This window comes from Cricetulus griseus, chromosome 5 (assembly GCF_003668045.3).
Source record: "Cricetulus griseus strain 17A/GY chromosome 5, alternate assembly CriGri-PICRH-1.0, whole genome shotgun sequence".
NCBI lineage: Eukaryota > Metazoa > Chordata > Mammalia > Rodentia > Cricetidae > Cricetulus > Cricetulus griseus.
In genome coordinates this window covers 51,340,514-51,362,239 of record NC_048598.1, presented here as the reverse complement: position 1 = coordinate 51,362,239, position 21,726 = coordinate 51,340,514, and the positions used below count along the sequence as shown (strand labels likewise).

The window sequence follows — 21,726 nt, the reverse complement described above, 5'->3', positions numbered from 1 at the left end:
GGACAGTTCTGAACCTGACCTTGGCAACCTTGTCACCCTCACTACATCTCAATTTAATACCAGAATAAAAAATACGTGATCCAGAGTAGTTTCTGCCTCCTGTTTAGTCTGTACTCCATGGCTTCCTTCTTGCAGAGAGACCTGGAGCCTCTGGTACTGCAGACAGCAGTAGATAGACCGTGGGCAGCATAAGTAGACTTGCTGGTGGCTCTATTTTAAGTGTCCTCCCAGAACCAGGTCATTTGCAGCTGTTATTTAACTGCTGTGTATCTATTTCCTCCTTGGTAAATTAAAAACTAATTAGCTTATTTAATATACTCAACCACTCCTGATCAGGAATTTCTGTTGCAGATTGGAAATTCAGTAGTCAACCCCAGAAGTAAAGCCCCTGCTCTGATAGAGGCACCCTTCCAACAAGACGCAGTCAATCAGCTGATGGACTGATGAGCCCAGCCTCTGCTAGCCCCCATCTCTTAGTGCGTACCCTATTTTCTTCTTCACATTTTCTTCCTGCAGATATGTGAGGGTGAGATCCTTCTATGTGTCAAGTTCATACTGAAAACCTACTTGCTTTGGTATTAACTGCACCCTCATTTCAGCTCATAGACCCTTCTTTGCACTGTTATTTGAAATCTTTAGTCCTTAGTTTTGCCTGGCAGAGTGTGTGTTTTCCTTCTCTTTTTCTTACTGGTTTGTGCTTAGTTATGTGCCAAGATCCTAGGGGGGAAATGGTTGATATATGTGTGCATACATAATGAGCTGTGCATAATTTCCTGATGATGACTGCCTTAGTATCTAGTATAATGGCCTGTGGTGATCTATCTGATTGAGCAAAGTGGAGTGGAGTCAATACATAGACTGAAGAACTAGGCTGTTTCTTCTGGAACAGGGAGACACGCCACAAAGGGTCACTTTGAACCAAGACATGGCTGAAGTGTGAAAAGCTAATCTAGCTAATGGTCCAGCATTCTAGACATAAATGATGGCATGTGGCACGGCGCCGAGGGTGACCTCTGACTGGCATGCTCTGTTAATGGCAAGGACATCCTGCAAAGGAAGCAGAGTGAGGACAGAGAGGCAAAAAGTAAACTAAAACAAAACAGCCAATTCCCATCATCCATGGACTTTGATTTGAGAAGATATCCTACCAAACTGAGGGGTAAGAGCTACCGAAGTGTCTCCAGGTATTCCAGGCAAGGAATTTAATCACATGAATGGACTGTCAAAAGGTAGAGGCAATGGAGACGGGAAGAGAAATGAGCATGCTACTCTCTTCCTCTATGTGCGATTGATAACTACCACAGCAAACACACAGACTTCCATAGATGGTGATTCAGGACGGCAAGGGATTGTGGAAAGTTCCACTATGAGAGTATATATAGATAAATTAAAAAGATGAATTATAATTTCATTGTGTAAAAGGTGAATTTTACATGGTAGCCATCGCCGCATAATCTAAAAGATCACTCCACTATTCCAGGTTATGGAATTTTATTCACCTTGAATTTTATTGAATACTCAGTCATTGAAAAAACAGGGATTTCCTGCTGGGCACATTATATTGTAATCTATTGTTTGAGCCTATAAACACACCAAGACACTGGCAGCCTGGTCATCCCTCGATCCTCAAAATGAGCTGCCTTGGTGCAAACATTCTGCAGTGCTTAACTACCTGGATACAAGTGGTGTATATATTTTAATATCCACCCTAAGTAAGAAGGCAAGGAATAAATGTAAAACTCATGTTTTAGCACATATATATGTATACATATATATAGTGTATATGATTTATTATTTTCTACATTCACCACATTCTCTGTTTTCAATAAAGATAAAATTTGAAAGAGAAAAATTTTGAAAGAGACAATTCTCAGTTCACATAGTATCACCCTTCAAGCCTTTACTACAAGGCTTCCAGAGTAAAGAGAAACCACTTCATAAAATCACTCAAAACATGAATCTTTGAGGCTTTTAAAACCAGAGCCTGTGCCTGTGTATTTTTCAGTTCCTGGGTACCTGTGAGCACACTGCACTCAGCAGATTTTGTCAAAGGAAAAGCATATACTGCACTTAGGTTCAATAAGAATTACAGAAATGGATAGAAAAGAAATCCACATGGAGTAAGCAGGGAATATGTAGACTTTTAATTATGTTCCCTGTCCAAAGCGATTGGGCAGAATGCCTGCTATACATTAGAAATTAATTCCATTCATTATTTTCCCACTTTGAGTTTTGGCTGCCTAATTAATGGCTGTTATATAATTCAGACTTTGAGCCCCTCCCTGCAAGGCTCCTAATCACCTAGAGCAGAGGCCCAGTGCAGACAATTGCTTAGGCTTCACAGAGCTTGACTTTGACAGACTTGGGCCTCTGATTTATGGGCTAGTCCTCCTGAAGAAGAATGTATAGCCAGGACAAAGCACAGCCTCAGGCAGATTGTGTGCCTGGGTCCTCCAGTGTGTCACCTAAAAGCTGTCACCAGAGCTTTGAGGCTCTGAAATGGTCACAAGGCAGCATGCCCAGCTTTCCTCAGCCTGTGTGGTTCCACCTACCCTATGCTCCCAGCACTGCTCAGAGTGCAGCATGGTGGTAGTTGTCCCAACTAGGTCATCAGTGGACTGAAGAAGCCAAGTGAACAGGCTGCAGTACCTTCCACAATATGCTATCTGGAAACTAACTTCTCTGCTTCCCAGGAATGGAAAGCAATTAACTTGGTCTAGTGTTCATTTCAAATGAAAAGATAATCCTTCTATCTGATCTCTTCCCTTTAGTTCATATCCCAATGTAGAGAAATTATGTACAGAGAATAATATGTTAAAAACCAAAAGAACTAACAATGCCCCTCCTGACTTCAAAGTGAATTTACTTATGGCCTGGAAATTCATTTATCAGCTTATCAGACAGACATAAATACCAAGCCCTCTGTTTTCACTGATCCTGTTGGAAATGCATGATTCAGCTGCAGATGGCACACAGGGTCTCCATTCCTGTGTGCAGACTTCATCAGTTCAAACATCTGAAATGAGCTTTGAACCCACCCAGCTATAGCCTCAGAACACTTGCTTTGCGAATGCCTCATACTTCTCATTGCTATTGTTCTGCCTACAGTCTTAGAAAGGAGGTTTTGTGTTTTGAGAATCTACTGATCTGTGTGCTGCTGGGTTGGAGGCTTGGACATGAGGCTGAGTCATAAAATAAAGTTCAATCCAATGAAATAATCAAGAAAAATCCTAAGTCCAAATGGACATTGGAGGTGTGTCTTAAGGAACTTTCACATAGTCCTGTAGGACTGGAACATTTTTTCATTAGTTCAGTGCATTAATTTAATAATGGAAAGATATAATTTTAAAGGCATTTTAAGGTTCAAGTGGGCATTTCTGCAAGTAAAATTTACTTTTCTATTCAACTTTTGGTTTACACCTTTGCATTGAAGATATAAGCAAGGAAATGGCTTCAGTTAAAAGAGAGGAGAAGGAGGAAATGGGGGAGCAGGAAATATACTCAAGGGTTTAAGACCTAGAAAACATTTTATTTTTAACTGCAAACACATAATCATCTTAGAGATAATCCATTAAGTTAACTTGCTCTTCAGAAATGACAGAGACAAAGTGGACATTGATGTTTCATGACAGTTTGAGATCAAATGTATTTGCCTGTGGCTCTCCGGTAGAAGCAAGATAGGCTTGGTTAGAGATGCTAGCCTTCCGTAAGGCAACAGTGTGATGACATTGATCTAAAGGAACTTCGAAGTTTCAGATTTTTAAATGTATTTGTGAAGAAAAGGAGAGAAATGTAATTAGAAGTGGGGAGGAAGTACATACATTCGGTCCTGAGGAAACACGAAATTCTAGGTTTTATCTCTGTGCTGAACTAACAGAAATAAACACATAACAAGACTGAGACTATAGGACAGAACCTGGAAAACACCACACAGCCTGTCCCAGGAACTTCACCAAACACCAGTGGGGACAGGAGTTCAAGGTCATCATGGGCTCTTGTTCATACAGTCTTTCCTCACTCCCTGATACATTTTGGAGGAATTTTAGGCAAGTCAATCACATTGTCTAAGTCTCCATTTCTTCTTTGATGAAAAAAAATACTCAACTAAACAAGACTTAATAGTAATTTTCAAAATTACTATTTTGATGGTAAATGCTATCTTAACTGGAGTTTCCTCATTAGAATTCAATAGTTTGCCATTAACTTATAATTATCCACTTATTGATGGGGAATGTACTACTGTGTATGTTTATCTTATTAATTGTTAAATAAAATACTATTTGGCCAATGAGACAGCAAGTTAGACGGGACTAGGAGTCAAAGAGGATTCTGGGAAATGCAGTAGAGAAGTGGTGATCCAGGCAGTGACATAGCAAGGAGAAAGATTTATCGTAACAACTTATACTTACTCACATTTTCCTGAGTGAGTGTTTGTGTTTGTATTTTTAGCTCATGGTAGGTAAATAATCCAAATTTCTACCCACATTTAGCTAAAAGTCTATACTGAAAATGGTACCTATCAATCTAAAGTAGAAAGGCTTGCTAAGTATCTACCCCTCACGTGTACAGTTTCTTAAATTAAATCAAACCCTTGTATAATTTTGATTCTCACAGAGGAAAATAATGCCCAATGCTGTTTTGCTTTCCCTTAATCTTAAAATAGAGCTGCTGTTGAATAAAGAATGTTTAATAAGCAGTGAGTTGGTGGCATTTGTGTGTGTGTGTGTGTGTGTGTGTGTGTGTGTGTGTGTGTGTGTGTTTGTGTATAATCCCATCAACTCAATGACTACACAGCCACAAAAACGCAAAATCAGAGTAGTCAGGCACCAAATCTCTAGAGCACCACTGTTGAGATTAAGAAAGAAACAGGAGGATTTTGCTGCACAAGCACATCGGAAATGGCATCCTCTCAACTGAGCCGGAACTCAAAGTCACAGGAAGGACCCTTATTCAGATGGTACAAGTCTGTTCTTCCTTTAGTTCTCTTGTCCCTTGATGCTTCGCTTAATTTTAATCTGGAGACTTTTGTGAGACTGGTTCTTTCTGTGTAGCCCAGGTTACCTCCAATCCACCACCTGATCCTTCTGTCTCAGCCTCCCTGAGGCTGGATTATTGGCACACCATTCACCACACATGGTTCTCCTTGATGCCCCTGAGCTTCTCCGAGTCCAGAGAAACCATCCCCATCTGTTGCACTGGCAGCTCCCCAGCTTTGAAAGCTTCTATTTTAGGACTCCCTCTTTTTCTGTTTGTATTTCCTCCCAGTGTCTCCCCTCCCTCGTGCTCATCTTTCTTCCCTTCCTGTATTTCCAGTAAGAACTATACTCAAGTAAAGGAAGCTTTGTACTGAAGTAGGGTGGCAAATATTTTCTTTCGTACTTGGACTGTTGATTAAATTAATGATAGGGGTTTTCATGCTTACTTCTGAGTATAAATGGGGTGTTCCTATGTCTATCTTCCTATTCCTGAGGGCTTCCTGTATCTTTTTAAGGTTTAGTGGTAACTCTCTGCATTTACCATGTGGAGGATCCCAAAGCAAATTATGAAGCCAGAAAGTAGTGCTACCACCTCCTCCAAGCTCAGCTTTATTCCTGCAGAAAATTTCTGTCAGAACGGTTGTTTTTATATAGCTTTCTGCAGCATTCTTAAAAATATCAAAATCAAAGAATGAGGTCTGAGAACAAAAGTATGAAAATAAGTTCGGGCAAACATCATTGTGCTATACTCAGTCATATTTTTCTTTAAATAGAAGGATTCCGTCACACTTGGATTAACTGTAAAAACTCAGGCTTTTGTAGTTTCACCCACTGAGAAACTTTGAATAAAATGTATCTCTCCTCTCTCAACCCCACCATTCAGTAGACCCACTCAAGTCTGCTAAAGAAGAAAGTTATATTTGGAAATGTATGCTGTTTACAAACAAGCATGTGAATGTACTGTTAGGGGACATGTGTTTTTAATTTCCAGTATGTTGTACGTATCTTAATTATATTATTTCTCCCAAAGTATAATTTATAATAATAAATGTACATCTAATTTAAATTTTTTTTACTGTCCTTTCCAGTAAGGCATCTTTAGTAACAAAAAAGGCTTAGGAAAAGTCTGCTTTCAAAATAATGCTGCTTTCACTGAAGTCAAAGTTATGTGTAAGGTCTGAGTAAAATTGAAGTCCTTTCCATTCCATTAAGCTATGCCTCTGGCTATTTCCCACAACAGGAGCAAGAGCTTATTTGTTGATACCCTGTCTGTCCAAGGGACATTTTTTAGTCCTCTGATCTTAATTATCTAATGTCAAAGAAATGATATTGGAATCCCCCAAATGTTGCCACAATAGCATGAGATACTTAGGATAACTTAAAAGTATCTCACAGTTCATTTGGAATGCAGTAGACAGTGTATATTTTGTGGGACACCTGAAAATCAGGATTATTTTCTAACATTTTAATGATTTATTTCATAGTTCATTTTGTCATTATTCATGTGATACCTTGCAGAGTTGATAATCTGGAACTATTTACAAATGAATATTTAGGTTAGCAAACTCCTACTGAGTCAGCATTTTGTTACTTTATAAAGTAATGCCCAAATTGTCAGTTGGTTTTTGTTTTTGTTTTTGTTTTTGTTTGTTTTTTTTTTTTTACGAGAAAATAAGAGCAAAAAAGAGACTGATATATAGTACATTTTCCAAACTTTCCTCAGGGGGATAATGTCTGTATTTCATTATGTTTCCTTTGGTTAAATATAAGACATGGTGAAGAAATGAAGTGGACGGTACAGGCCAGTCAATATGTTTGAAGCAATGTTGGGGAGTCCTATCTTTTCAGGTGACTAATTCAAAATGTCTTCCTTTAAGCAATAAGCAGAAATGTAACATTAAGAAATACATTTTTAGCAGGGCATTGTTGGCTTACAGCTTTAATCCCAGCACTTGGGAGACAGAGGCAGTCAGATCTCTGTGAGTTCGAAGCCAGCCTGGTCTACAGAGCAAGTTCCAGGACAACCTCCAAACCAATACAGAGAAACCCTGAATCGAAAAACCAAAAAAAAAATGCATTTTTAAGAAAAATATGAGGATCACAATTTCTGTAAGTATGGAAAGATGAAAGAGGAGATTATGTGATGGTAACATGCTTGTCAATTTATGTGAAATGCCTGCATATGTGATGTGTATGTGCACGTGTGTGTGTGTGTGTGTGTGTGTGTGTGTGTGTGTGTGTGTGTGTGTGTGTGCTGTGTATGTAAATGCACAAGAAGAGGCCTGGAGAGGATTCCAGGTATCATCTTCCATCAATGTATGACTTATTATTTGAGACAGAGTATCACATCAAACTTGAAGCATACGGTTTTGGCTGGGATGGGTTGGTCAGCACACTCCTGGGATCCACTTATCTTAGCCCTACCTGGGGTTATAGGCATACATTACCATATTCAATTTTAGCATAGGTGCTGGGGCTTTAGCTCAGGTCATTTTGCTTTCACCATAAACATTTTTAACCCCCTAAGACCTCTCCTTAGACCTGATCATCACTTTTTGTAGACATTGATATGAACTGAATTTAATAAAAGAACAGAAATGCATATTCTGAGATAAGGTATTTTATGTTATTTTAAACAGTCTTTCCACTGGTGTCTTTTGGGGAAAATAGCATTCAACTAAAATATTTCAATAAAAAAATACTAAGATCGCTTGAACATTTTCTGAGAATTATAAAATCCACAACTTAAACTATTAGTAAGGAAACCTGTGGGTTGCTTTAATTTGTTTGTGGAATACATTTTTTTCATTTTTAATGACTATCAGTGCTTACATTAATGTGACTGCCTTTTGGTTTAATTGTTCCTAGGTATAGATCTGAACAATGTTGTTTGCTCAGAGTTAAATGGCTTGGGGGATGGCCATAGGCAGGGGAATCTACTATTAATTGATGGTACTCTTTGGTAAATAAAGCAAGTGGTCAGCTTGGTTTACATGGATTTTTATCTGTGTAACTGGAAATACCACAGAAAGTCATTTCTGTGAACAGAGCAGAGTTAGCTACATGTCTGCCCTGAGCACCAGACTGCAAGAAAATTCAGGAGACCTGCAGACTAGAGAGGAGAATTCTGTATCAGAGCTTACCTCGGTGAGACAGGAACATACGACTAAACTTCAGGGTGAGGAGAAACTTGCTACCAAAGATAGATTTGAGTAAGCAGTGAAGTATGCTTTCCTGCAATCCCAGAGCAGAGGGCAGAAGTGTCACCTGGCCCAGGCCAGCTGGGCTACATATGAGATCCAAACCGACCTGTAGTAGGATGTGTAAGACCATAACACAAACCAAGGACAGAAGCAGAGGGCTCATGGCTCCTTTTAAAGGGCTTTCTTCAACCTGATCACTTTACTACTTTGCTGATCTGCCTCATTTTGTCTTTAACTAAATAAAAATTGGAACAATCCTTGGATTTTTTTTTTCATGGGCAACATATTATAATACCTTTATCCATACCTACATGTTGCTCAACAAAAATATTACAGAAATATTTGTAACTGAAAGTATCATTGAAATCAATATAAAATTAGTCAAAAAGTACTGTAAGAGCAAACAAGATATGCAGAGGTTTTAAATGTAATAATTTGTTCATATTGTTTGAAGAAAATGCCTGGTCCATTTGCATAAGAGAGAAAACTTCTGATTTTAATGGAACACTTGGTCTAAAGAGAGTGTGGCCCTTGCTTCAACTTTTCCGTGTATAAACTTCTGAGAATGACTAACAAGACTCAGATATAAGTGCAGTTCATGCAGGATGCAGCAGTGCAGTTCATGAAGGGTGCATCAGTACAGTTCATGTAGGATATGTGGGGCCCCAATAGTGAAGTCAACTACTTCAACAGTCTTCAAATGTAGTCTTGTAACAGAAATAAATACATTTTTAGACATTAGATGATAAATGGGAGGAAGGGTTAAACATACAGTGGTCATCTGATTTCATCTCTATTTGAGCTTGTTCAAAATTATTCAATACTTTTGATTCAGTACCAATTTGAGTATATAAGTGGTTTTTTTAAAAAGAAGAAATATTTGTCTTCCTCCTCTAGCTGCACAATGTATTGTTCTGCTTGTTAGTATAATAACCATCATTTACTGTATGACGTAGTACACACTTGTGGGTATGTTTACAATGTGCACATTGGAATTTTTTGAGTAAGCTTATTTTTTCAAGATCAGTGTATGCATGGCCCTTTATTCCAGGTGGAATTTAACTGCCTCTGCAGTTGTGTGCTTCACTCACAACCCAAAACATTGCATCACATTTGGAATGTTGCAGCTGCTTAGCAGCCTCCAGGCAATAATAAAACATAGTCTTAAGACAGGAAACTGGGAATAATAGTGTGTTTGCTTGCGTTTTCAGAGGGGGTTTTTAAAACGGGCTTTAACGGAGTTTGAACCAAAATTATCAAGCCAATACACTTCTTGATCTAAAGAAAAATGAAAGCAAAAACCCTGCTTATTATTAATGGTAAATGAATTGGTGAAAGCAGTTATACAAACAGTCAATAGTGGCGGTTTTCTTCTGAATTAACCTCCAATAACTATTTATGAGCAAAAGAGGAGACAGATTGCTTACAAATTAAGTTCAATATACTTTTGAAAAGCACAGTGCAATGACATCACATTATGTTTTTGTCATAAAGTAAGGATTTCCAAGCTAGATTAATCATGATCACAGGGCATCATATTAGAGTTGTCCACTCTGTGCTAACAATATAGAAGATTGATAGGCTCTCACTTTTGAAAACTTATGCTTGTCAATTTTCCAAAAATCTGCAAATTAAGAAGCAAGTAGCCCCACAGAGACGATTCAGGAATTTCTTATTGTGGAAAAATTGTTTCATTTCTGCCTACAGTAGCATATTTCAACATATTATAATTTTAAGATAATTTTTGAAAGATAAAAAGTTGCAAAGAATGTTAACACTGTTAAACCATCTAGTTTTATAACGAACTGTGTAAAAAGAGCAGTTTCACTTTTATAGAATAGTACCTAGATGAAGTTTTTTTTTTTTTCCAGTTTATGACTCTAGTCACTCTGCCCATCGTGGTCTACCCTATCAAAAGGTCCTATTGTCTAAGAATTATGATGACCTATTGACATATTTAAGAGCAGGAACTACTATAAGTCATTTATTAAAGACCATATTTGTTGCTGTGTGCTTTTTTAAAATGTATAATGGTGGAAATTAAGTTCTCTAGAGCTATTCTTTATTTAAGAATATGAGAAATAGTAACTATCAAAATATTGAATGTTTAGACAAGAGGCCAGTTGTCAGAGTCCAAGATCATTATCTCCATGCTTTGGGTAATTCAAACAAGCAATTTTGACAAATTTGCTATATAGTTTGAGTTGAGTTTCAACATTATGGAGTTTTCAGAAAATATGATATTGGTGAGATGGATTCTTGATGTTTGTTGAAATACTGTCATAGCCCCAGTGATGTATGGTGAGAACACAAGAACTGACCAGCTGGTTTCATTATGGAAGGTTCAAGAGTAAGTACATGCCCAAGTCTACTCAGATTGTTCATTCTTAACGTAATACTTATTAAGGCAATGAAACAACATCCTGTATATTATGTACCAGAACTCAATTTAAAATATTCACTAATTTTCATAGTTTCCAAGCACAATCATTTAATATGATTCATGCTATAATCAATATTTTATAGAGATGTAGATTGTACTTGAATTTTGTCATGTTCTGCCATTCAGTACAGAATAGTTACACAGAGGGATCATGATGGCTGTGATTTAAGTACCATACTTTTTAATTCCCACAGATTTTACTTTGAAATGTATTTATTTATTATTACATTCAAACCCTCAACCACCATCTTATTCATTCAAGTGTTTTTTTTTTTTTTTCAACAAACTCAAGACTCCCTAAAATCCCATGGGAGGTACATTGTAGTATATGCATTGTTCACACAGAGTAATGCACAAAACATTTGGTTCCCTGTTGATTGAGAGAACAGATGCCTGGACAATTTATGAAGCCAGAAATACATCCACAATATCTTGTAAAACCAGTAAGTTATTTTAGTGATGTAGTGAGTGGAGAATGCAGTTCAAATATAAAATAAGGCTGAGGAGACTAAGAGATAAATTTTGAATAGAGCACAGATAATTTGTAAGATACTTAATTTGTTCTTAAAATAAAAAAATTCAACTGGTCTTATAACATTCTAGATAGAAAAATGCAATGTATTGTTTCAAGTGAAACAAAATCTTAAGAGCCTAGAGTGACATTTTATGTTTAGCTTTGTGTTGCTTTTAGATTATGTGTACCGGTTCCCTTTCGCAGACAAATTTTAACAATTTGCATAAATAAGAGGTCTGCTTCTTGTCAAAGAATGTGGATTTTTTTCAGAAAAGGACTTATATTCCTCCAATACATGCATTATTTCAATTTTCATTAGTTCATGCTGTTAATATTTAGTCAAGTTTGGAGGGGTTAACTGTTGTTGCAGAGTCTAGGATCAAGGACAGGGCATTTCTTTGATGGAAAATTAACACTGTTCACCATGGCAGTGCCACAGTTTGAAGATGTCACAGGATTCTACTAAGTTCATCATGAACAGGATCCTCACTTCAACTATGGTTTCAACAACTTATTACATTATTTGTTCTAGGTTTCACATTACTGTGATTTAAAGTCATTGTGATTTCTATGAAAACATAATTCAACCCAATTAATTTTTCTTGTCAATGAGTTATTTTACTTATTTAGCACAGAGTCAAAGAACTATAGGCAACTAAGGAATGCTGAGAGAGGAAGAAAGAGTCTTCCCTGGGGAAAACAAATGCACCAATTAGTTATCCAATACTAAGTGAGGCTTTGGAGAGAGAAAAGAAAAGAGAAGGGGGTAAATGATGTAATTACACTATAATCTCAAAATAATTACTTAAAAATTAAAAAATACTTTGGATAGCACCAGTTTGTGTAAAATAGAAGCTCTTGAGTTTGAGGAAAATGAAGTTAAGTTCTGGTTCACCCTTCTCCCTCTTTCCTGCTCTTCTTTTCTTGCTTTAGGAAAAATATCATTACTAGAAAATAAGCATAGCATATACACACATGCTAGAGAGGGAGGGAAGGAGGGAAGGAGAGAGAGAGAATGAGAGAGAGACAATGGAAAGGCTTTTCTAGTGAATAACATTTTTAAAATGATGACTGGATAAATTTCTAAAGCACAATTAAATATTTGTGCACTTCTGTGCAGTATTGTGATTTAAATCAAAGCAACTTAGGACATAAGCCAAAGGACAAGCAACCATTTTGACAGACGATCAGGAATAATCACCCTGAGTATGTTCGCATCCTCACACTACAGTAAATGCTGACAATAAAGAGATACATTAGGTTAACCAAGGGCTCCTAACTTTAGAAGAGCTTGAAATTAATTGTAACTTTAACATACACATCAATCGTCTTTCCAAAGTACCTGTCTAGGAAGAGCTCTTCCTGCTGTCAGTCACAAACACCTACAAGACAGGTAAGAACAGCACTGCTGCAGAGAGTTCTGGTTTGCAATTAAAAAAAAAAAGCATGTTGAGGCCACTCATAAGAAAATTGTATATGTGTATGCATGTCTATAAATGAGTATCTCAATTTTAAAGGTTGAAAGTTTTTTTTTCTTTCTGGAGAAAACATTAGACACTGAGGGGACCTGGGTTTGATTTGTCGTTTAAATAATGATTGGAATGCCATACTTTAGAGAGTATCTATTACACCCAATTTTACAGAAACAAGAGCGGTCTAAATGAGAACATTTTCAGTATGCATACTTTATATCCAGGCAGAGGGGTTATATAACCAAGCCAGTATGTGGCCAGCCCCAGTGTCTTCTAGTACTCTCCTTGTGTTAATTTTATCATATTGCCTCAAAGGTGTTCATTTAAAGTAGTGTGCAGGAAAAACTCGTCACATGCAAAGATGTATGTGCACTTCAACTACTAAAAATATTGAAAATTCAGTATATGTGATAAACAGTTATTCAAGGCAAGAAATAAATGCAAGCAAAATGATACTTAAAAGTTATTATAGAAAGCAATGCACCAAAATCAAGCTCGGTGGTGCACACCTATAATAAATAGTCACAGCACTAGATAGGCTTCCACAGGGGCACCAAAAGTCTGAGGTCAGTGTGACTACATCTCATGAGACTAAAGAAATTCACGAGTGCAGTTGTGAGTTGGCTCAGCGGGTAAGGGCTTTTGCTGCCCAGCCTGATGACTTGAGTTTGATCCCCAGAATCGTATAGTGGCAAGAGAAAACCAACTCCTGAAAGTTGTTACCTGGCCTCTATATGCAAGCCCTAGCATTTCTGTGTCCCTCTCCACAAATAAATCAATACATGTAATAGAAAAGAAATAAAAGATTTATTTTTATTTAAGTTATCAGAAAATAAAAGTGAAGTTCATGTTGGAGTGGTACTGGCTCATTTTTATGTATTTTAATTACTGTAAACATTTCAGAATGAGCACCACAAAACATTTATGATGTGTATACACTGAACTGAGTGGCTTTCTTATGTGTAAATGTAGCCGGTGTGTTCATTAAAAATCATTCAAGTGTTTTCAATCACTGGCAATTTGACTAAATAGTACAAAGACTGCTAGGAAGATTTGCTTTCTCCAATGCAAAATCATAAAACATTTTATAGGGTCAGTAATATAGATTATCAATCAATACGAAGCTGTTGGGAGAGCATTGCCATTCCTTTGGGCCTGCATTTCTAAAGGGAGGCTGTCTTTCAGTCAAGCTTCAGCATGACTATCCTGGTTTCCCTTCTCACACAATGGAGACCCACGCCTATGTTCTCTACTATATTTAGTCAATTTTAACCTCTTCGATGCTTTTGCCTTTCCTACTATGGTAGGCAGAGGACCCTATGATTATGATAATATTTTCCTAGGGTGAGCACTTGTAACTTGGGCACTCAGTTCCCTGACTGGGAAGGCAAAATTGCTAGTGCTGAGACATTTCATAAGGTTTCCCCGACAGAGGAGTGATACCTCCCAGGAAACAGACATGAACATGACATAGCAGCTTGAGACCACCAACTACGATTCATGCTGGTTTGATGGAGTCACCATCATGGAGTTTCACAGATGGTGTGTGCTTGTTTTGAAAAGGGAGGGGACAGTAATGTTTTATATTTCAAGTGTGAGTCTTTTTGTTTTCCTCTTGCATTTCGAAGAGTCATACGCATGGCAGAAAAGAAAACTAATGTATAAATGTGCTTCTGAGTATGTGCCTCTCCCCGAAACGATTTCCAGCTGGCTAGAAGTATGGAAAAAATGCACATGGTAGCACCATCTCATTCCCTCTCATTTGCCAGATCAATGCCCACATGCCCGATTCAGGTCAAGGCATCAGGCAACAGAAAGGGCTACAGACTAACAGTGAGATGCTCTAGTTCACACACTTGCCCTCTGGAAGGACTGGCAGAGGCAGTCACTTAAATTAAATACAGGTCATCAAACAAGATATACAATCTATTTCTAAAACAGACAAGCCCAGCATTTCAAATCCCTGTGGCCTTTTACTGAGGCACAATGTGCTTCTTTTTCATGCTCCTCTGTCAATTCATGTTAAAGTTTGCTTTGCTTAAAAGTGGTATTTCATGTATTCTCTGACCCTCTTGCTCAAAGCAAAGAAATTGCTTTGGTTTATTTATGACCCAGTAACCTTAAGCAAAACTGAATTTCTTAATGCTCCTGAAGCCTCACGGGGAGAAATAAAAGCTAAAGTAAATTTGGCATTGGTGCAATACACAGTTTTAACCTGTGCAAAAGACCTTCCAAAATCATGAAGGGGACATGGGTGGATATTTGTATGTAAATGACCTATTTCTTGTGGCTCTTAATGCAAGGGATTCAGAATCCTGGAATCGCAGCATTTGCTAACAATAATAAGATAAAATAACACCATGCACCTTCTAACAGAAAATGTAAAAATGTCAATACTGCCCAACATTAATATTTCAGTCAGTGATTAAATTGGGAAAATAACAGTGCAGAAGAAATTGATTAATAGAAATAGTGATTGGAATCAGTATCATATAAACTAGTGGTAAGTTGAGTTAAATCAGCCAAGTAGACATTTTCCCCTATAGAACACTGTCCTGAATTTACTCTCCTATTACAGCAAGGCAGGTGCAGCAAGAGCAGAGAGGCCCTTTCCCCATGAAGAGAAAATCTAAACTGTTAAGAGAGTTTTTTTTCCATCAATAAAATATATCTATGTGAAAAGTTCATCTGCTTTTCCAGGTAAACAAGAGTCAATCATTGCTATACTGCTACTTTTGTACATGTAAATGATGTGCTATTTCATCTAATTCCTTGCTAGACATGAATCCCCTTACATCTTCTGAGAATACCAAGATATTATATTCTATACTTTTATTATAAGAACCTGAGAAACTTGGGCTTAAGTCTTCTACAAAGAATTTTATTTTACAAAGTTCTGGAATCTCCTCAGTTGCTTGTGCTTTGCTGTTGGGTGTGACTGGGATGCAAGTTGCTTGATTGTAAGTGAAGTTTGTATTCTGAGTTAAGATAACACTCATGACCCAGAGTCTCTTGCCTCATCATACTTGTCCAAATGTTAGTAGAAGGATGTAGTAGGTGAGTTAAAACAAGGGAATGGTGTCCTGAAATGTTAGTGCAGTAGGCAGACAAGGGAGCAACAGTGACTTGTATCCAGGTGAAATTGATGACACAAACAGATGATCCCAGGAGAACATGCTTTCCTACCACAAAAGGCAGTCCTCTGCAGGAAAACTGCTTATATCCAAGGGAGCAACACAGGAAAATTCACATTAGTCAATTTTATGCCCCATGACTATCTGCTCTGTCAATGCCTAGCATCAGCAGATTGCTACCCTATTTACCTCAAAATACCAATTAGAGAAAATTGCCATGTAATACTTTTGTCTACACGAGGTTAAACAATTACAGGTTTAGCAGACAGTATTCTAAGCTAACAAAATGTCAGTATGTCTAAAAATTTGGATTATGCGGGTCACTGGTATTTTATTAATGTCCCAGTAATTTGCATAAAACTAGGAACAGCTTCAAAGTCAGAGTCAAAATTTTTATCTGTTTTCTCATTAATGCCACATAAAATTCTACTTAAGTATAATATAGTGGCTTCCTACTCTGGCTTTGAAGCACGCAAAGGGAATTTTGTTTAAATTGATGATTGAGAGCAGTTGCAGAGTTCATACTAACTTAAAAAATACAGAAGTGTTCTCAGAAAACACTTAGAAAATGGATAGAAATGATGTTCAACTCCACTCAGTCATAATAAACCACAGTGTTAGGACTTTAATAACTAAAATGACTGGAGATGAGTCTTGTGTTGTATGCATAGGTTATATTCATTTTCATTCTAGTTTGAAATCTTTTGTCAAAGGCTAAGAAAAAGGGTTGAATTGGTTTAATTTGTACATTGTTTTCTAGGAAAGTATATTTAAAGGAAATTATATTAATTTTAAAAACCTTATTGTATATTTAATCCTTATTCCATGTACAGTATATACATGCAGGGCCAATATCATTAGGGATTTTATTTGAGAAAACCTAAGGGGATTCTTTCATTTTTGCATAATCCACATGCATCCTGACTATCCTTAATATATGCACACCAAAATTTAAATCGTGGAATACTGAGATGTTGTTTTTATTTGATAGCTCAAATTACTTTGAGCGATACATTCTGTCTGCCTTTAAGAGTCTGGGACTAAGCCCCCCAAAAGGTTTTTTTTTTTTTTCTTTTTTGAAAAAAAAAATCAGATCATTTTCTTTCACACAGCAAGAAATGGAGGCTTGCCAAACTCTGGGCTGGGAGAATCCCATTTCTTTTCTTCCTTTCCCTTTTGAAATGGTTTAAAATGTGTGACATGTTTGCTTAAAGGACTGAGCTTTCCTCTGCCTCCCTTCCACTTCTGACACCTCCAGATCCTGTGAAGGCAGCACCACTCTGGTTGCTTCAGTGAACATTCAACGCTGTCGGTGAGTTTGGAATTCAAATAAAAACCATCGACCGTTGATTGTACCCTATAGCTAACCATCATCTACTCCATGGCCCTCTTGTGTTTGCCGAAGACAGAACTCCAAAACAGGACCCACCAGGACTACCTCCGCCTGTGCAGAGATTGTTTACAAAGGTCACAATCAACATTCATTGCTGTCGGTGGGTTGAACTGTGTAGAAAAGCTCACTGAACAATGAATGCAACTGTGGCCCCACTTTTTGCCATCACAATCAACAGACGTTCCATCCCCCAGAGAGGTTCTGGAGGCACAGACACTGTTCTTCACTTTGACAGAAGCAATCTGAACTTTCAGGTATGTTTATTCAGTTTGGGTCATACAATTCTATTTCTGTTAGGAAGTCAGCAGTTGATACAAGAATACTGCTTTTCTATGCTTCTGCATGTTACATATGAGGGACTTCTTGTAAAGGCCACAGTGTTGCATGTTGAGACTCAACAGCATAGCTCTGAGCCGGCACAGCGTCCTACTCCACAGTGCGGGTGAAAGGAAGAGTGAAATAAAGAAGTGTCTTACACCCTTGCCATTATCACCCATATCTTTACACTGTACCAAATACTCATATTCTCATCTGTCATTAGATTTCCTAATCAGACTGAGCTTGAAGTGATGGCTAAGTCTTTTATTTTGCTTAAAGAATCACTGAAATGCTTCCACTTTATATGGAATTTGATGAGGAGGGGAAATATACATAAATAGCTAAGCAGCTATCCAAGTGCTTGTGGTAATCATACGGAAGATTTGCTTCCCTAGAGAGACCTCACACTTAAGATGAGATTTTACCTTCTTTATTTGTCTCTCTCCATCTAAGAAACTGATCTGAATTGGTAGACCTAATTCTATGGCCTATCTTTAAGTAACAGGGTGTGTGTGTGTGTGTGTGTGTGTGTGTGTGTGTGTGTGTGTGTGTGTGTGTGTGTCTTCTGACTTTGGCTCTATATTTTCTATATGAACCTTTGTTATTTGGGTTCATCATCATCTATGATAAGGTTTGGATTATTGTTTATACCAAGATGTTCTACATACAGTGCCTGTACATTGGGTAACTAGAAAGCTTTAATTCATTGGGAAAAATCTATCAAACACATTGTCATTTCTTTCTTTTGGTCTATAAAAGTTTTATATATATTCAACTCCCACTGCAGACATCCATTCCTGGGACCTTGCTCTAGTGTTCAGAATAATATTACAGTATATGACGAAGTTAGTTCACAAGCTACTGCCTTGCCTATACCATCTCTAGGTCTGCCATAATGCTTTCCTCCCACCATCTCAAGGTCTCAGTTTCTCTATTCTCAAACAAAAAAAACCAAGAAATTCAAGAGGAAAAAAAACAAAAAAACAAAACAGTCCCTGTCCTTGCCTCATTCACCACATGGCTCATCTCTCTCTCTCTCTCTCTCTCTCTCTCTCTCTCTCTCTCTCTCTCTCTCTCTCTCTCTCTCTCTCTGCTTTGATTTTGGAAGCAGCATTTAGTAACCTGAAGTTGAGTCTACATTTTTAGATTTCTCATTACTCTTTGCCTACCTATAATTTGACATCTTTAAACATTACTCTTTCCCACTTGTGTAGATTTTTCTAGTGGAAGCTGGTCTTAGTGAAACCAAATTACCAGTGGTATTCAAATTACCAAGCAAGCATCAGGCTTTTCTGCCAGCCACCCTCCTGAATCTGCTCTCAATATGTGGCACTTTGGTCCTCTTCCTCCAAAACTCAATGCTCATTAACCTACCTGACCTCACTCTTCACCTTTAGGTTTCTATCATGTTGATATCCTGGTTTGTGGGGTTGTCTGTCTGTCTTTGTTTGTTTGTTTGTTTTCTGGTTTATTTTGATTGCTGTACATGTGTGAAGGGAATTTATATATGCATGTTCCTATATGGGGTGCACATGCATGTGTGTGTGTGTGTGTGTGTGTGTGTGTGTGTGTGTGTGTGTGTGTGTGTGGAGTGTGAGAGAGAGAGAGAGAGAGAGAGAGAGAGAGTGAGAGAGAGAGAGAGAGAGATCCACAGTTAATATCAGTTATCTTTCTTCATCACTCTTCACTTTATGTATTGAGACAGGGTCTTTCACTAATCCTCAGGTTTGCAGGCTAGAGTACTGGGATTTTAAGTGGCTGTCACATCTGACTAGCTTGTACAAGGGTTCTGAGGGTATGAACTACTCTTTATTCTTATGAGCAAGCACTTTAGACACTGAGCCTTCCCTTCAGACTCTATATTTGCTTTGTAAGCTGCTTAACATCTAAAAGCCAGTATCCTAGTAAGGTATACCCTTGCATTCCTGGATTTCTTCCCTTCTGCTTTATGAACTGAAGGAATGTCCAGCACAGGCATAGTGTGAATATCTGCTTATATGTCCCTGATGTGCAAAGTCTTTTCCTCCAGGTTGGATTTCCTAAGCCTACCAATCTGTATCCTGCTCATAGGCCTAAGTCTCACCATAACCATATTTACTGCTGATTTTTCCCCATGGAAACCACATCCTCAATCAACTGAGTAACCCACACCATAGATTTTTGAGGTCATCTCCTGTGTCTACATCTTGTTTCCTGTCCTTTTCAGAGCATTCAATTACAAAGGCCTGAAGATGCTCACTGCTTGGTATCCTACTAAAATTCCCATTCTTCGGTGTAGTTTTCCCTGCTTCAGTCCAGAAATATGTTATTCTGACATGCAATATTCTAATTAACACTATGTCTATTATTAGCCATGTGTTTGTATTTTATCCACATTATTTTAAGAGGATTTTAAAGTTTCTTTATTTTTACTTTATGAGTATCTGTCTGCATGTGTGTATATGACATTTGTGCCTGGTGCCCATGAGGATGAGAAAATTCCCTTGAACTGGAGTAACTAGTAGGTGGTTGTACGCCACAATGTGGGTGCTAGAAACCTAATCCCTGTCCTCTGGAGGTGCTGCAAGTGCTCTTAGCTGTTGAGTTACCTCTCTGGTCCTTAAAAAAGGGATGCTTTTAAATAGGATGATGCTTGTAAAAGCTTTTGATGTATCCTGGATAGAATAACATGTGCTAATATGTTTAACAGATAAAATATTCTTGTGAGGAAGGTGTGAATATTAACTAAATGAAACAAAATGAAATATTATCTATAATTTCTCACATATTCTCAAGATTTATTTTACTCCTTAAGGAATTACATATAGTTGTCTAATACAATCTAAAATAAAAAGTAATAAAAGATGTATTCTCAAAACTACAAGGAGTTTTTCCAATATTCCCACAAAACAAAACAGATGAAAATAATGGAAGAGGTTGCCTGCATTCAACTGGAGCATGTCAGAGTCACCTTCAGTGAGAAGGCAAGTGCCAAATGGAGGACATGTTGGCCACAAATGAGAGGGCCTTAGGAACCAGAATATATAAATCCTTACATATAAAACTCTGAGGGAAAATGGTAATTTGCAAGGCAAACAATGGGATGAGCAGAGTAATGATGGAGTAACAGTGAGGTTTACAACGATGATTTAAAATTTGGCAACATTCATGAACATCCAAACATGAACTAATGAGATGTAGGTGACTTTTAGTAAAGTAGGCTGAGGAACAAGAAGCAACACTGAGTGATCCCAGGGTGAATGTTTTCATCCTACATTTGATAAGCTTACAATTGGTTTCTCTTTAAATGCATACCTTTTCCCTTCATTCCACCTCTTTTTTGAACATGTGATCTTCATCTCCTAGCTACGGTGTGTTACTTTGGCTAAGTATCCTGAGGATAGAATGTCCTCAGGAGAACCACTCCTGGGCTTGAATGTGCTTTACATATTCCCCTTCTTAGGGATTTGAACTAGAATTTACCATATGTACCATAGCTAAAAGTCATGAAGATTCAGTCATATAGCAACTATCTTTCTGTGTATGTTTGCAAGTCAGGATAAGAAATGATTAGCAAAGGAATAGAAAAACAGTAGGAAGCAGGCATGAAATATTGAATAGTCCTCAAGACATGAATGAATTAGGGTTAGTACAAACAATTTCTTGTCCAGAATGGAGTCTTCCAGACATCGGGACTCTACTTGGACTCTGCTTGGACTCTGCTTCTTCCTCTTGTTGCAGGTTCTGTATGATCTTTGATGCCTTGTACTAAACTACTCTAGATAACCCTACTTTCTTGTGAGGTAATCCCTTTTATCTTGGCCATCAGAACCATATAGTGTTCAAGAAGATGTGATGTGAGACAAACTTTATGGAAAAAATTGGGTATTATTAATCAATAATATTAAAATACTTGACACCAGTGATTTAATTTCTGGGATTCTCAGATATTATTTATTTTTATTATATATTCATTAAATATTATTTATGCATATCTGGGAAGTATAGCATGGTCTTTGATATATTTACATTATAGAAAGAACATCCCAAGCTAATAAACATACCCATTACTCTATCACCATCGCTTATTATAGTGATAATGTTAAAACCTGTACTTTATTATTTGGAAATGTCTAGATATTATGATTAAACACATAGTGTAATAGATCACTAAAACTCCTTCCTCTAGTTGAACTAAAATTTAGTAAGACATCTTTTTCCAAGAGTGTTCCCCACTCAACCCATGGTGATAAACTTTCTGTTCTGCCTCAATACAATCATTATCTTTAAGTTT

At 37.4% G+C, this 21,726-nt stretch overlaps 2 non-coding genes across 2 annotated transcripts; both read left to right on the top strand.

Annotated features, from left to right (window-relative positions):
- The first annotated feature begins 17,028 nt into the window (after positions 1-17,028).
- On the top strand, positions 17,029-17,109 carry Mir181a (microRNA mir-181a). The gene has a single exon (NR_105137.1). It is a non-coding gene; the product is annotated as a microRNA mir-181a (primary transcript).
- A 100-nt stretch (positions 17,110-17,209) lies between these two features.
- Positions 17,210-17,287, top strand: Mir181b (microRNA mir-181b). The gene has a single exon (NR_105138.1). It is a non-coding gene; the product is annotated as a microRNA mir-181b (primary transcript).
- The last annotated feature ends 4,439 nt before the right edge of the window (positions 17,288-21,726 follow it).